Genomic DNA, 16,739 nt, shown 5'->3' with positions numbered 1-16,739 from the left:
GTGAAGCTGTGGCTCCTCAAGTGGAAGATTACTAGTTGTGAGCAAGAACACTGAACAAGAAAGAGAGGCAAGGGGCTGGGGATATAGCCTAGTGGCAAGAGTGCCTGCCTCGGATACACGAGGCCCTAGGTTCAATTCCCCAGCACCACATATACAGAAAATGGCCAGAAGCGGCACTGTGGCTCAAGTGGCAGAGTGCTAGCCTTGAGCGGGAAGAAGCCAGGGACAGTGCTCAGGCCCTGAGTCCAAGGCCCAAGACTGGCCAAAAATAAAAAAAAATAAAAAATAAAAAATAAAAAAAAAAGAAAGAGAGGCAAAGACCTTGTACTAGCTCTAAAAGTAAAGATAGAGCAAGGAGAAAGGTTGGAAGGTGGGACAGAGGGGGAGAGGGTGAGGGACAGGGACAGGGACAGGGAGGGGGAGAAGAAAGAACTATAGGTTTACAAACATATTTCCCCAAGTTTTATTACCACATACTTCCTACACAAATGACTCAACCCAGGCCCGAGCGCTCGTGAGGCGGGGCCCCCCGCAGGGCCGCAGCGTCCCCTGGCCTCGCGCTGGAGAGCGACTCCCCGCCCGCACTCCCTGCCCGCCTTCAGCAGCGGCGGGGCCAATGAGGAGGGGGCAGAGGCCGGGAGCGGGCGGCTGGGCCAGGCGGCTGGGCCAGGCGCAGCGGGCAGGGCGTGTGGGCAGAGCAGCAGCGGCTGAGCGGGGAGCATGCTCCTGTCCCTGGTGGTCCGCTCCTACTCGATGCAGTACCTGGTCCAGCGGGTCGTGATGCTGGGCTCGGCGACCACCTATGTGCTGGCACGGGCGCCTGGTGCCTGCTGTCAACGCTGCTCCCTGCCTGCCTCTACCAGCTGGTGGATGACCACCTCTACTGCGTCTACCAGAGCATGGTGCTCTTCTTCGAGAACTACACGGGCGTGCAGATAATGCTATATTGAGATTTGCCTAAAAATAAAGAAAATGTAATATATTTATCAAATCATCAAAGCACAGTGGACTGGATTGTTGCAGATATTTTGGCCATCAGGCAGAATGCTCTTGGACATGTGCGCTATGTGCTGAAAGACCAGCTAAAATGGCTGCCGCTGTATGGATGTTACTTTTCTGGGCATGTAAAGTGAAGTGCCGAATTTAATGAAAAAGAGATGAGAAACAAGCTACAGAGCTACGTGAAAGCAAGAACACCAATGTACCTTGTGATTTTTCCAGAGGGAACAAGATTCTTACCTGGAAAAACAAAAGTCCTGTCTCCTAGTCAGGCATTTGCTGCTCAGCAGGGCCTTCCAGTATTAAAATACGTGCTAACACCAAGAATAAAGGAGCAAGGACAAACAGACAGAAACAGAAAGAAACTACAATAGCCAGAGCCCAACAGAAAGAGCAGCTCACTAAAGACAAGAAAAAAAAAAAGAGGAAAAACAGCCCAACAAGAAAATGGAAGTAGAAAAACCACTCTTATCCTTGATCTCTTGATTATAAACGGTATAAACTCTCCAATAAAGAGGAGCAGACTGGCAGAATGGATCCGCAAACAAAAAGTTGCCATCTGTTGTCTACAAGAGACCCACCTTACAGCAAGGGACAAAAAAAGGCTCCCAATGAAAGGATGGAGCAAGGTCTTCCAAGCAAACACACCTACCAAAACGGCAGGTGTAGCCATTCTGATCCAACACAAGCTGGACTTTTCATTAAAATCAACTCAAAAAGACAGAGAAGGATACTACATTTTAATACAAGGAAAAATCCAGAATCAAGACATCACAGTGATAAATTTATACTCACCGAACAAAAGAGGCCATACATATGTCAAGCAAATTCTCACAGAATTACAGAACAAGATAGACCCAAACACAATCATAGTGGGAGACTTTAATACCCCACTCTCTCCAAGAGACAGATCCAACACCAAGAGGATCAGCAAGGGAGTTGAGGACCTAAGTAACACCATATCCCAAATGGATCTGACAGATCTATACAGAATCTTCCACCCTACAGAGACCCAATACATCTTCTTTTCAGCAGCCCATGGATCATACTCCAAAATAGACCATGTCATAGCCCACACAAAGAACCTCAGCAAATACAAAAGTATTGCTGTCATCCCATGTATTATATCTGATCACAGTGGATTAAAGGTAACCCTCAATAACAACGGTTACCACAGAGGCTATACACATTCTTGGAGGCTAAACCCCACACTGTTATCTAACACTTTGGCCACAGACCAAATTAAAGATGAAATCAACGAATTCATAAGCCACATGACAATGAAAATACATCACCAAGAAACCTATGGGGGGCTGGGGATATAGCCTAGTGGCAAGAGTGCCTGCCTCGGATACACGAGGCCCTAGGTTCGATTCCCCAGCACCACATATACAGAAAACGGCCAGAAGCGGCGCTGTGGCTCAAGTGGCAGAGTGCTAGCCTTGAGCGGGAAGAAGCCAAGGACAGTGCTCAGGCCCTGAGTCCAAGGCCCAGGACTGGCCAAAAAAAAAAAAAAAAAAAAAAAAAAAGAAACCTATGGGACACAGCTAAGGCAGTACTGAGGGGCAAGATCATTGCCCTCAGCACTCACATTAAAAGAATGGAAGCAGAGTAAGTGAATAACCTCACGATGAAAATAAAACAACTGGAGAAACAAGAAATGACCCAATCTAAAATGACTAGGAGGAGAGAGATCACAAAGATTAAAGAAGAGATAAATCTGATTGAAAATAGAAAGACCATTCAACAAATAAATAAGACTAAAAGCTGGTTCTTTGAGGAAATGAATAAAATTGACAGACCCCTCCCAAGAATTACAAAAAAAAAGAAGAGAAGAGACTCATATATGTAAAATCAGGCACTCCACCGGAAAAATTACAAGTACACACGATATTCAAACAATCATAAGGAGCTATTTACAGAACCTCTACTCAGTAAAAAACAATAATTTTACAGAAATGGATCAATTCTTAGAGACGTATAAACTGCCCAAACTGAACCAAGAAGAAATAAAACAACTAAATAAACCAATAACTTACAGCGAGATCCAGGAGGTAATCAAGAACCTCCCAACAAAGAAAAGCCCAGGCCCAGATGGATTCACCAACAAATTCTACAAAACCTTTAGTGATGAGCTAATACCAATACTCCTCAAACTCTTCCGCGAAATACAAACAGAGGGAGAAATCCCAAACTCATTCTATGAAGCCAATATCATACTCATTCCCAAACCAGGCAAAGACCCAACAAAAAAGAGAACTACAGACCAATATCACTAATGAACACAGACACAAAGCTCCTTAATAAAATATTAGCTAACAGGATCCAGAAACTGATCAAGAAAATCATACACCATGACCAAGTAGGCTTCATCCCTCAGTCACAAGGATGGTTCAACATCCGTAAATCAAACAACGTAATTCACCACATAAACAGATCTAAAATTAAGAATTACATTGTTATCTCAGTCGATGCCCAAAAAACCTTTGACAAAATACAACATCCATACCTTTTAAAAGCTTTGGAGAGAACAGGAATAGATGGAACATTCCTCAAAACAATAAAAGCCATATACAACAGACCAACTGCTAATATCATATTAAATGGAGAGAAACTTAAATCATTCCCCCTAAACTCAGGAACAAGACAAGGATGCCCACTCTCCCCACTTCTTTTCAACATAGTGCTGTAATACCTAGCCATAGCAATAAGGAAAGAGGAGGACAACAAAGGGATCCACATCGGCAAGGAAGAAATCAAGTTATCCCTGTTCGCAGACGACATGATCTTTTATCTGAAGGACCCAAAAAACTCAGTACCCAAACTCCTACACCCAATAAACCAATTTGGCAAAGTAGCAGGATACAAAATCAATCCACAAAAGTCAGCAGCTTTTCTGTACACCAGCAATAGACAAACAGAAAAGGAAATTATGGAAACAATTCCATTTACAGTAGCCAAAAAAAGAATAAAGTACCTAGGGATCAACTTAACCAAGGATGTGACAGATGTATTTAATGAAAATTATAAAAATGTAATAAGGGAAATCAAAGAAGACACAAGGAGATGGAAAGAACTCCCATGCTCATGGGTAGGCAGAATCAATATAGTGAATATGGCCATATTCCCCATATTGTTATACAAATTCAATGCAATGCCTATCAAAATCCCAGTCACATTCTTCACTGAAATAGAGAAACCAATCCATAAACTCATATTGAACAGCAAAAGACCTAGAATAGCCAATGCAATTCTAGGCAAAAAAGGCAGTGCAGGATTTATCACAATAACAGACTTCAAGCTCTACTAGAGGGACATCATAACAAAAACAGCCTGGTATTGGTATAAAAACAGACCGGAAGACCAATGGTTTAGAATTGAAGATCCAGAAATGAAACCGTAATCTTACAGTCAGCTGATATTCAACAAAGGAGCTAAAGACATACAATGGAATAAACATAGACTCTTCAACTACTGGTGCTGGGAGAACTGGGCAGCCATATGCAGAAAACTGAAAGTAGACCCAAGCCTGTCACCATGCACAACGATTAACTCAAAATGGATCAGGGACCTCAATATCAGACCTGAATCCTTGAAACTACTGAAGGACAGAGTAGGATAGATGCTAGAACTTATAGGCACAGGAAGGAAGTTCCTGAATATATTCCCAGGGGCACAACAAATAAGGTAAAGACTCGACAAATGGGACTACTACAAAATAATAAGTTTCTGCACAGCTAAGGACATAGCCACCAATATAGAAAGACAGCCAACGATATGGGAAAGGATATTTACCAGCACAGCAACAGACAAAGGCCTAATATCTGTCATCTACAGAGAACTCAAAAAACTAAGCCCCTCCAAGCCCAATAAACAAATTAGGAAATGGGCAAAGGAGCTAAAGAGAGACTTCACAAGACAAGATATAAAAATGGCAAAGAAACACATGAGGAAATGCTCAACATCCCTGGTGGTAAAGGAAATGCAAATAAAAACAACCTTGAGATACCACCTCACCCCAGTTAGAATGGCCTATACTCTGAACTCAGGCAACAACAAATGCTGGAGGGGGTGCGGGGAGAGAGGAACCCTTCTCCATTGTTGGTGGGAGTGCAAATTAGTACAACCACTTTGGAGAACAGTATGGAGGTTTCTCCAAAAGCTCAATATAGACCTACCCTATGACCCGGCCATACCACTCCTAGGCATCTAGCCTAAACAGCAAACCCCATATATCAAAAAGACATTTGTACTTCCATGTTTATCACGGCACAATTCACAATAGCCGAAATATGAAAACAAACCAGATGCCCCTCCACAGACGAATGTATCCAAAAAATATGGTACTTATACACAATGGAATACTACATAGCGATTAGGAATGGTGAAATATTGTTATTCGCAGGGAAATGGTCAGAACTCGAACAAATAATGTTGAGCGAGACAAGCCTAGAACACAGAAAACAAAGGGGCATGATCTCCCCGATATATGACTGTTAACAAAGGGAGACGGAGAGACAGTAGAAACAAAATCTGTGAATACTGTATATGTTCTTGATACATTGTATATTGTATATATGTCTACCTGACCTAGAGAAGGGATAGAAAAACAGGACGTAAGATATCACAAGAAATGTACACACTGCCCTACTATGTAACTGTACGCTTTTTGCACAACACCTTGTCAAAAAATTTGTGATCAATTAATAAACAAAAAAAAAAAGAAGAAGACACAAGGAGATGGAAAGACCTCCCATGCTCATGGGTAGGCAGAATCAATATAGTGAAAATGGCCATATTGCCAAAATTGTTATACAAATTCAATGCAATCCCTATCAAAATCCCAGTCACATTCTTCACTGAAATAGAGAGAGCAATCCATAAATTCATATGGAACAGCAAAAGACCTAGAATACCCAAAGCAATTCTAGGCAAAAAAAAAGCAGTGCAGGAGGTATCACAATACCAGACTTCAAGCTCTACTATAGGGACATCATAACAAAAACAGCCTGGTATTGGTATAAAAACAGATCAGAAGACCAATGGTTTAGAATTGAAGATCCAGAAATAAAACCGCAATCTTACAGTCAGCTGATATTCGACAAAAGAGCTAAAGACATACAATGGAATAAACATAGCCTCTTTAACTACTGGTGCTGGGAGAACTGGGCAGCCATATGCAGAAAACTGAAAGTAGACCCAAGCCTGTCACCATGCACAAAGATCAACTCAAAATGGATCAGGGACCTCAATATCAGACCTGAATCCTTGAAATTACTGAAGGACAGAGTAGGAAAGATAATAGACCTTATAGGCACAGGAAGGAACTTCCTGAATATAGTCCCAGGGGCACAACAAATAGGGGAGAGACACCACAAATGGGACTAGTACAAATTAAAATGTTTCTGCACAGCTAATGACATAGCCACCAATATAGAAAGACAGCCAACCATATGGGAAAGGATCTTTACCAGCACAGCAACAAAGGCCTAATATCTGTCATCTACAGAGAACTCAAAAAACTAAGCCCCTCCAAGCCCAGTAAACCAATTGGGAAATGGGCAATTGAGCTAAAGAGAGACTTCACAAGACAAGAGATAAAAATGGCAATGAAACATATGAGGAAATGTTCAACATCCCTGGTAGTAAAAGAAATGCAAATAAAAACAACCCTGAGATACCACCTCACCCCAGTTAGAATGGCCTATACTCTGAACTCAGGCAACAACAAATGCTGGAGGGGGTTTGGGGAAAGAGGAACCCATCTCCATTGTTGGTGGGAGTGCAAATTAGTACGACCACTTTGGAGAACAGTATGGAAGTTTCTCAAAAATGTCAATATAGACCTACCCTATTACTCAGCCATACCACTCCTAGGCATCTATCCTAAACAGCCAGTCCCAAGATATCAAAAAGACAATTGTACTTCCATGTTTATCGCACTACAATTCACAATAGCCAAAATATGGAAACAACCCAGATGCCCCTCCACAAATGAATGGATCCAAAAAATACGGTACCTATACACAATGGAATACTACATAGCGATTAGGAATAGTGAAATATTGTTATTCGCAGGGAAATGGTCAGAACTCGAACAAATAATGTTGAGTGAGACAAGCCTAGAACACAGAAAACACAGGGGCATGATCTCCCTGATATATGACTGTTAAGAAAGGGAGATGGAGAGACAGTAGAGACCAAGTCTGTGAAACCAAAAACTGCTTGTCAAATGGTATTTCCCACAGGATTGGGGCAGCGACCCAACAGTATGTAACTAAAACCATACAACTACTCAACATATAAAGGTTAAAAATTGACCTCTCGGGCTGGGGATATAGCCTAGTGGCAAGAGTGCCTGCCTCGGATACACGAGGCCCTAGGTTCAATTCCCCAGCACCACATATACAGAAAACGGCCAGAAGCAGCGCTGTGGCTCAAGTGGCAGAGTGCTAGCCTTGAGTGGGAAGAAGCCAGGGACAGTGCTCAGGCCCTGAGTCCAAGGCCCAGGACTGGCCAAAAAAAAAAAAAAAATTGACCTCTCAGTGGAATACAATAGCTCAAAAGCTATATATGTACGTTCATATAAGACTACTGTCGACACATTGTCTAATATCGACATTACATTTAAAGCCCTAGGTGAATTTTCTTGGGCTTGGCCACATGGCTACTGTATATGTTCTTGATACATTGTATATTGTATATATGTCTACCTGACCTAGAGAAGGGAAAGAAAAACAGGGCGTAAGATATCACAAGAAATGTACACACTGCCCTATTATGTAACTATACCCTTTTTGCACAACACCTTGTCAAAAAATTTGTGTTCAATTAATAAATAAATTAAATTAAAAAAAAACTCAAAAAAATAAGACTCAACCCAGACTCATTGATGTCATTTTCATCTGGATTTTTATAAACAATCTACATTATTCATTAGCTTACAAATAAAACGATACAAAAGAGTGTGAACATTACAACTTGATTTCATTCTTGCCCTTATTCATTTCTCCTAGTCTATATCAAAGTTACTTCTGAAAGGGTCATTGATGACTATTTTTTTTCCTCAATTTTTTATTATCAAACTGATGTACAGAGAGGTTATAGTTTCATACGTTGGGCATTGGATACATTTGTACTGTTTGTTACCTTGTCCCTCATGCCTCCCTCCCTCCCCCCTTTTCCCTCCCCCCACAGGTGTTCAGTTCACTTACACCAAACAGTTTTGCCAGTATTGCTTTTGTAGTTATTTCTCTCTTTTTACCCTGTATCTCTCAAATTTGGTATTCCCTTTGAATTTCCTACTTCCATTACCAGTAAGCACGGTTTCCAATATACTCAGATAAGATTACAGAGATAGTCTAGGTACAACCATAGGAAGGTGATACAAGAACATCATCAATAATAGAAACTACACATACACATCGGACGTTGAAAGTAGTTACCACTGTGATATATCAATTGTTTCCATAACATGGAGTTCATTTCACTTAGCATCATCTTATGTGTTCATAAGGGTATAGCTATTGGGCCTTGTGATGCTCTGCTATGGCTTGCCTAAACCTGTACTAATTATTCCCAATAAGGGAGGCCATAGAGTCCATGTTTCTTTGGGTCTGGCTCACTTCACTTAGTATAACTTTTTCCAAGTCCTTCCATTTCCTTACAAATGGAACAATGTCATTCTTTCTGATAGAGGCATAAAATTCCATTGTGTATATGTACCACATTTTCTTGATCCATTCATCTATGGAGGGGCATCTGGGTTGGTTCCAGATTCTCGCTATGACAAATTGTGCTGCGATGAACATTGTTGTGCTGGTGGCATTACTGTGATTTTGTTTGTGGGCTTTTGGATAGATACCCAACAGTGGGGCTGCTGGGTCATAGGGGAGTTCTATATTGAGCCTTCTGAGGAATCTCCATACTGCTTGCCAGAGTGGCTGAACCAGTTTACATTCCCACCAACAGTGAAGTAGGGTTCCCTTTTGGCCACATCCCCTCCAACAATTGTTATGATTAGTTTTCTTGATATATGACATTCTTGCTGGGGTGAGATGGAATCTCAATGTTGTTTTGATTTGCATTTTCTTTATGGGCAGTGATGTAGAGCATTTTTTCATATGTCTATTGGCCATTCTCATTTCCTCATCAGAGAAGTTTCTTTGTAAGTCTTTAGCCCACTTGATGAGGGGGCTATTGGTTCTTTGCGGTTTTGTTTTGCCCGGCACTGTGCCAGAGCCGGCGCTGGCGCGGCGGCGGGACACCGCCTGGAGCTCAAATCTGTGTTTTCAGACCAGCAAAGTCGATTTTTCCTTCCTGTTCAGAATCCCTGTACTGTTAGAACTTACTTTGGCTGTCTTTCTCTGAGAAACAGTTTCTATGGGTTGAGAAAACTACAATATCGGAGGGAGCTCTGCAAGGGTTCAGCCGCTCCTCCGCCATCTTCCCAAAGATCCCCATTGATGACTATTTTAAAGTGTGGGGCCTCTTGGGATCTGTTTCAGTTACTCATTTCTGTTGTGTTGCAAATGTAGCTATAGATCCATTGGAAACAAATGGGTATAGCTGCATTCCAACAAACCATTAGAAAAACAAGCATCCTGTCTGCTGGTCTTGGCCTTCTATTTACTATAGGTAATAGTTTTAGTTAGTTTATGTCTTACTTATAGCTGTTAGAGAAAACTGTAATACAGTTTTTTATTTTTTTTTCACTCAATGGTATGTTTTTTTTTTTATTTCTGTTGATACATATAATTGTACATCATTGATTTCCTAGATCATTTTTTTTAAGTTTTTATTAAAAAACTGATGTACAGAGAGGTTACAGTTTCATACGTTAGGCATTGGATACATTTCTTGTACTGTTTGTTACCTTGTCCCTCCTACCCTCCTCCTCCCTCCCCCTTTCCCCCCGGAGGTGTTCAGTTCGCTTACACCATACAGTTTTTCAAGTATTGCTTTTGTTGTTGTTTCTCTTAATTTACCCTTTGTCTCTCAATTTTGGTATTCCCTCTCAATTTCTTAATTCTAATACCAGTATACACGGTTTCCACTATACTCAGATAAGGTTACAGAGATAGTGTAGATACAATCCAAGGTGATACAAGAACATCATCAACAGTAGAAACTACAGATACACACGGGATGTTGAAAGTAGTTACAACTGTGATATAACAATCATTTCTATAAAATGGAGTTCATTTCACTTAGCATCATCTTATGTGATCATAAGGGTATAGCTATTGGGCTCTTGTGATGCTCTGCTGTGGCTTGCCTAATCCTGTGCTAATTATTCCCAATAAGGGAGACCATAGAGTCCATGTTTCTTTGGGTCTGGCTCACTTCACTTAGTATAATTTTTTCCAAGTTCTTCCATTTCCTTACAAATGGGGCAATGTCATTCTTTCTGATAGAGGCATAAAATTCCATTGTGTATATGTACCACATTTTCCAGATCCATTCGTCTACGGAGGGGCATCTGGGTTGGTTCCCTGCACCAAAATCAATTCCAAATGGATGAAAGACCTTGAAATCAAAACAGACACCCTGAAAACTCTAAAGGAAGAAGTAGGAGAAACACTTGGGCTCCTTGGCACAGGACGGAACTTCCTTAACAAGGACCCTGAAAGGCTACAAATCAAAGAAAGGTTGGACAAATGGGACTGCATCGAACTGCAGAGCTTCTGCACGGCAAAGGACATAGCTTGTAAGATCAACAGAAAGCCCAAAGATTGGGAATGTCCTTTATCAAGAAAACTAATGATAACAATTGTTGGAGGGGATGTGGCCAAAAGGGAACCCTACTTCATTGTTGGTGGGAATGTAAACTGGTTCAGCCACTCTGGCAAGCAGTATGGAGATTCCTCCGAAAGCTAAATATAGAACTCCCCTATGACCCAGCAACCCCACTTTTGGGTATTTACGCAAAAAAACACAACCAAAATCACAATAAAGCCACCAGCACAACAATGTTCATTGCAGCACAATTTGTCATAGGAGAATCTGTAATACAGTTTTAAAGATGGAAACTCAATATGACTGTAACATCATGGCCAGATTCTGGTGAAAGCAGACTGGTGACCCTTATATCATTACAGAACAGAACAAGAGAAAGCTAGTCCCATATTATAAGGGTATGAACCTCACTCATGGAAAAGATTTCATTATATATATTTTGAATAACAACACTAATTTTGTTTTTATGTAAATATAAATATATATGATTAAATATTTTCATTCCCCCTAATGCAAAAATTAGCTAACGATATGTCATAATTCTTTACCTTGAAAGAATATATAGTATATTCTTTATTTTAGATATCTTTCTATATCACTACGTAGAAAACATCCTCTCATTTTTCTGTCTGCTCTCTTCCATTAAATTGGACACACATAGCTTATTTAATTATTATTTTATAGACTTTGATATTTTCCTATTCCTTTATAATTAAAAATAATACCTGCTGAAGAACAACTCAATGTGTATATAAGTGTACAAGAGGAATAAATTTCTAAACATGATATTGCTCAATTGAGGAAGAACACTTGCAATTTTGACAGACCATAAAGTCAAGAGAAAATAAGTTTTCTTGCCTTTTTGAGGAAATTAAAAATGAAGGAAATGGCATCAAAAATGATCATTTTAGTTTTCATTCTGGTGCTCAAAATGGTAGCAGAAGACCTTTCTCACCCCTTGAAAGATGTGCCCTTGTCAGCTTTAGTTGCCTTAGGCAAAGCCTGCCCTTAGGAATCTGGAACAAATATTTGGAAGTCTTTTCAAAGAAAAATTCCCCAAGCTCACAGGATTTGTACTGATCTGTCTCAGAGGGTGACAGTTTGGATTGCTAGGCATAAAACTTCAACTTTTGACCTATGTATGCCATGTTGGTCTACCCTGGTTTGGCTGCTGAGTCAAATAAGCTGCCTCAGGCAGCTGCGCCACCTTTGCTGATGATGATCCAAGCCCAAATTTCTAACCCCCTGCCATTCAGCAAGTTCTTTAGCAGCTTTCCAGAAAAAATTGGCTTATAGTTTGGGCAAGTTCCAATGGAAGTTCAGGTTAAATCTTCCAATATTCTTAAGTCCAACTCAGAAGCTTATAGGTTTTGAATCTTACAAGTTTACTTTGTAGACTATGATACAGAATGCATTAAGAATTATGATGATGTTTTCCATGTGTACAAAGAAAATCCTGTTCTTGAATATAAATGTGGAATTGGAGCTCACTAGATTTCTCAACTTGTTAGGAAATATTGGCCAAATATGTAATACTCAGGCCCATTCATAGAAAACCTAGAGTGAGGTATATTGTTTTTTTCTCCCTCTCCAAATTACAAATGGCTCTTTCTAAGAGCACAGAAGCATCTTGAGATGGTTTGACTATAGCACATATGTAGGATTTTTGTAAGAAAATGTTGCTTCTGCATTCTATGTTATGATTAAAGAATCAAGTCACAAGACTAAGAAGTGCTTTTTAATCAGATTATAAAAGTACTGTTAATTGTTAAACTACCAAAGGGATAGAGCCCTTGCAGAGCTCCCTCCGATATCGTAGTTTTCTCACCCCATAGGAACTGTTACTCCTAGAAAGACAGCCAAAGTAAGTTCTAACAGTACAGGGATTCTGAAAAGGAAGGAAAAATCGACTTTGCTGGTCTGAAAACACAGATTTGAGCTCCCGGGGGCGTCCCGCCGCCGCGCCAGCGCCGGCTCCAGCACAGTGCCGGGCACAGCCCCCCCGCACTCCGCACAGCTAAAGCGTTAAATACACCAGACGGCAGCTGAGCACGGACGACCTGACATCGCAGAGACAGCGTGAGTACCCCACAAAAGTTATCCTCACTTGTGCCCACAGTCCAGCTTCTGGAAGGCATCCCTGTCCCCACCGCCAGAGCAAAGCGCCATTTTTGCCCCTGGCATAGGGTCAGACCAGACTTGAACTGAAGCAGGCCTGGGGAAAGCGAGGTCAAAAAAGCCATCTTTGAAAAGGGCAGGAGGGACGGAATCAGTGAGAACCATATCCGCCCAGAAGAACGCCCCCTGCCCTGACTGGAGGCGAGTTCGGTGCTTAGCCAGAGGTGCCCCGCCGTGCCCGCTGGAATTTCTAAACTTAAAGCAAAAGCTGCGAGCAGCTACCAGGGGCACGGAAACACCAGTGGGAGGAACAAACAGTTCCTGGGACAGCTAAAAGGTCCCGTCACAGAGGAAGCTAATTCCCAGCCCAAAACAGAGCTGCACTCCATACCCACCTATGCCAAGGAGGCCACCTCCCTCAGGCAAGCAACTCTCAGCAGAGCAAAACAGGCTAGAGGCGCCCTGCCCTGCTGTGTTCACAGCCTAGTCAAGACCAGGCATCAAAGGCAGCGGCCCCACAGCAGACAGAGGAGCCACATTTCCTGAGACTGCTCACCTCCCCATCTACAGAGGACGCCCAAGTCCTGCCTGCAAGCTGTGTGAACCTCAGAGACCCACGATTGCACCAACAGGGGAGAAGGTCAGAACAGAACCACCCCTTGCCAACTGAAATCAAGTCAAACCAGCCAATCAGGAAAATAAACTGCAGTCCATTGCAGGGAAACCAGAGACTGGTTTCTTTTTCTTTTCAAACAGTTTTTAAACTTTTTTTTAAACTTTTTTTTTTAATTTTTTCACATCTGAAACATCATTTGTTTTTTTTTGTTTTTGTTTTTTTTTTGTTTGTTTTTTGTTTGTTTGTTTTCCATTTTTACCGGTTTGCTTTATCAAGTTTTTTGGGGGTTTATTTGTTTGGGTTGTTCCTTTTCTGTTTTTTTCCTTTTTATTTACTTATGCTTCCTTTTTAAATATTTTTTCTCTGTTTTGTGTATCTGTCTTCCAGTATTTTTACTTTATTTCTCTCATTGTGTCATGTTCCTTTAAAAATTACTTTCCTATAAATAATTCCTCCACCCTTTTCTCCTAACTCTCCAGTGTCTGTCATTTTAACATTGTTCTTTCTACTGATTCTACTCTTCTCCACATTTCCACGTCACTGAAACTAAACCAAAATCAACACCACCCCCCAAATACATTTTACTCTATTCTCTTTACTACCTCCAACTTACCCTCCTGACTTACTGCCTGGACCTCCAGGTTCCATTGACTCCTGGTTATTGGATAGAGGGTATCCCAGCTTAATACGAGTGAATCAAAGGGGTTCATAGAGAAAGCCAGTCCTAAAAGAACTTAATATAAAAACAAGAATTGCATATAGGGTTGTAACAGTAAACAAGTAACTACTGAATACAGGTCCCAGGATCGGTTGTTATATTGAAATTGTATTCTTTAGGAACACCAAATCTAACTTTATAGACAGGTATACAAGTTATCTGTATATAATTGTGAAATTGTAAGATTTACACAACAGTGCTTGGTAAGGGCTGCTTTGGGTCTTAAACGGTGCTCACAGGTACTGGTAGACTGGGATTCCCAATTCAAATGGGCAGAAGAAACACAAGAAAGATGGCAAACAATGAAGTCTTATCCCCCACTCAAAACAAGCAGGAAGCAGAGCAGTCAATCAAAAACATAGAAGAAAACACCCAAAATGCTCTACAAAGTCTACTGATAAACATGATAAATGAAAAGTTTGAATCTCTTCACTCAATTATGTTATAGCGTGAAGAGGCAAAGCAAAAATTAATGGAGAATTTCCTGGCATCCACAAATAGAAAGATAAATGAGCTTCAAGAGTCAAATGAAAAGAGCTACCCAGCTTAAAGATTTGAGGGACAACACTCAAAACCAAAGTAATGAAGTTAATGAAGTAAAGAAGTCCATACAGGACCTAAGAAATGACATGGAAAGCATCAGGAAAGACCAGTCAGAAGCAAAAGAGATTCGAAATCAAGTAGGTAGCCTACAGTCCCGACTAACTGAAGCAGAGAATCGAATCTCAGGAGCTGAAGATTCCTTAGATTCTATGGAGAAAGATCAAAAATCAATACAAATCCAGTCCAAGCAAAACAGATCGCTACAAGAGATTCAAGACACCATCAGGAAGCCCAATTTAAGGATAATAGGTATAGAGGAAAACTTGGAGAAAGAGGTTAATGGGATAGGCAACCTATTTAACAGAATATTAGCTGAGAACTTCCCAAACATCCAGAAGGAAAGGCCTATACAGATACAAGAAGCATTTAGAACCCAAAATCGACCAGACCAGAATAGGACTTCCCACCGACACATTGTGATCAAAACAGCTACAGCAGAGTGCAAGGAAAAAATACTCAAAGCTGTTAGGGCAAAGAAAACAATCACATATAAAGGAAAAGCAATCAGAATCACCCCAGACTTCTTAGCAGAGACCATGAAAGCAAGGAGAGCCTGGAATGAAGTATACCAAACTCTAAATAAAAATAACTACCAACCAAGAATTTTGTACCCAGCCAAACTCTCCTTTATAGCCGAAGGTCAAATAAAAGTCTTCCACAATAAGGAAAAACTGAAACAATATATCTCCACCAAACCAGCTTTACACAAAATCCTTAAAGATGTACTATACAGGGAAAATAATCAAGATCCCCACACAGACAGAGAAATGAACCCTAATTAGTAAACACTAGATCAAGAAATGGGAAGACACAGCTTTAAACAAGATAGTGATAATGAAAGGAACAAATGATCACCTCTCAATCCTGTCAACATTAATGGACTTAATTCTCCAATAAAACAACATAGGCTTGTAAGTTGGATCAAAAATCAAGATCCATCTTTCTGCTGCCTCCAAGAGACACATCTATCCAGCAAAAGTAAACATCTTCTAAAAGTGAAAGGCTGGAAACAAATCTATCAAGCAAATGGCCCCCATAAGCAGGCTTGAGTTGCAATCCTAGTATCAGACAAAATTGACTTCAAATTAAAAAAGGTAAGAAGACACAAAGAAGGTTACTACATACTAGTAAAAGGATCTCTCCAACAGGAAGAAATAACCATCCTAAATATCTACACACCAAATGCAAGAGCACCCAACTTCATCAAACAAACACTACTGCCTCTAAAAACATTCATAGACCCAAACACAATGATAGTGGGGGATTTTAACACTCCACTATCACCTCTGGATAGATCAACACGCCAAAAACTGAACAAAGAAACCACAGAACTAAACAATTGCATAGACCAAATAGACCTAATCGACATCTACAGAATATTCCACCCAGCAAGGACAGAATACACATTCTTTTCGGCAGCACATGGAACATTCTCCAAAATAGATCACATCTTAGGGCACAAAGAAAATCTGTACAAATTCAGAAGTATCAAAATCATTCCCTGCATTCTCTCAGACCACAATGGAATAAAATTAGACCTCAACTCATTCAGCCACCACAGAAAATCCCACAATTCATGGAAACTAAAGAACACACTGCTGAACCATCAGTGGATCATTGAACAAATTAAAACGAAAATTCAAATGTTTATGGACTTCAACCAAGTTGAGGACACAAAGTACCAGCTCCTTTGGGACACAGCAAAGGCAGTACTCAGAGGAAAATTTATATCTCTGAGTACATACATCAACAAACTGAAGAAAAAGCAACTCAGTAATTTAAGGAAGCATCTTAATTTTCTGGAGAGATAACAACAAGCCAAACCCCAAGTCAATAGACGGAAGCAAATAATTAAAATCAAATCAGAATTAAATCAATTAGAGACGAAAAAAAACCATCGAAAGAATCAACAAAACAAAGAGTTGGTTCTTTGAAAAAATCAACAAG

General features: G+C 40.6%; 1 pseudogene; it reads left to right on the top strand.

Annotated features, from left to right (window-relative positions):
- The first annotated feature begins 720 nt into the window (after nucleotides 1-720).
- Nucleotides 721-16,739, top strand: part of LOC125343031 — a 92,348-nt pseudogene continuing 76,329 nt past the window's right edge.

The sequence above is a fragment of the Perognathus longimembris genome, chromosome 28 (assembly GCF_023159225.1).
Source record: "Perognathus longimembris pacificus isolate PPM17 chromosome 28, ASM2315922v1, whole genome shotgun sequence".
Classification (NCBI taxonomy): Eukaryota; Metazoa; Chordata; class Mammalia; order Rodentia; family Heteromyidae; genus Perognathus; species Perognathus longimembris.
Note: the sequence above shows the minus strand (reverse complement) of the source record. Positions and strands in the feature narration are given on the sequence as shown.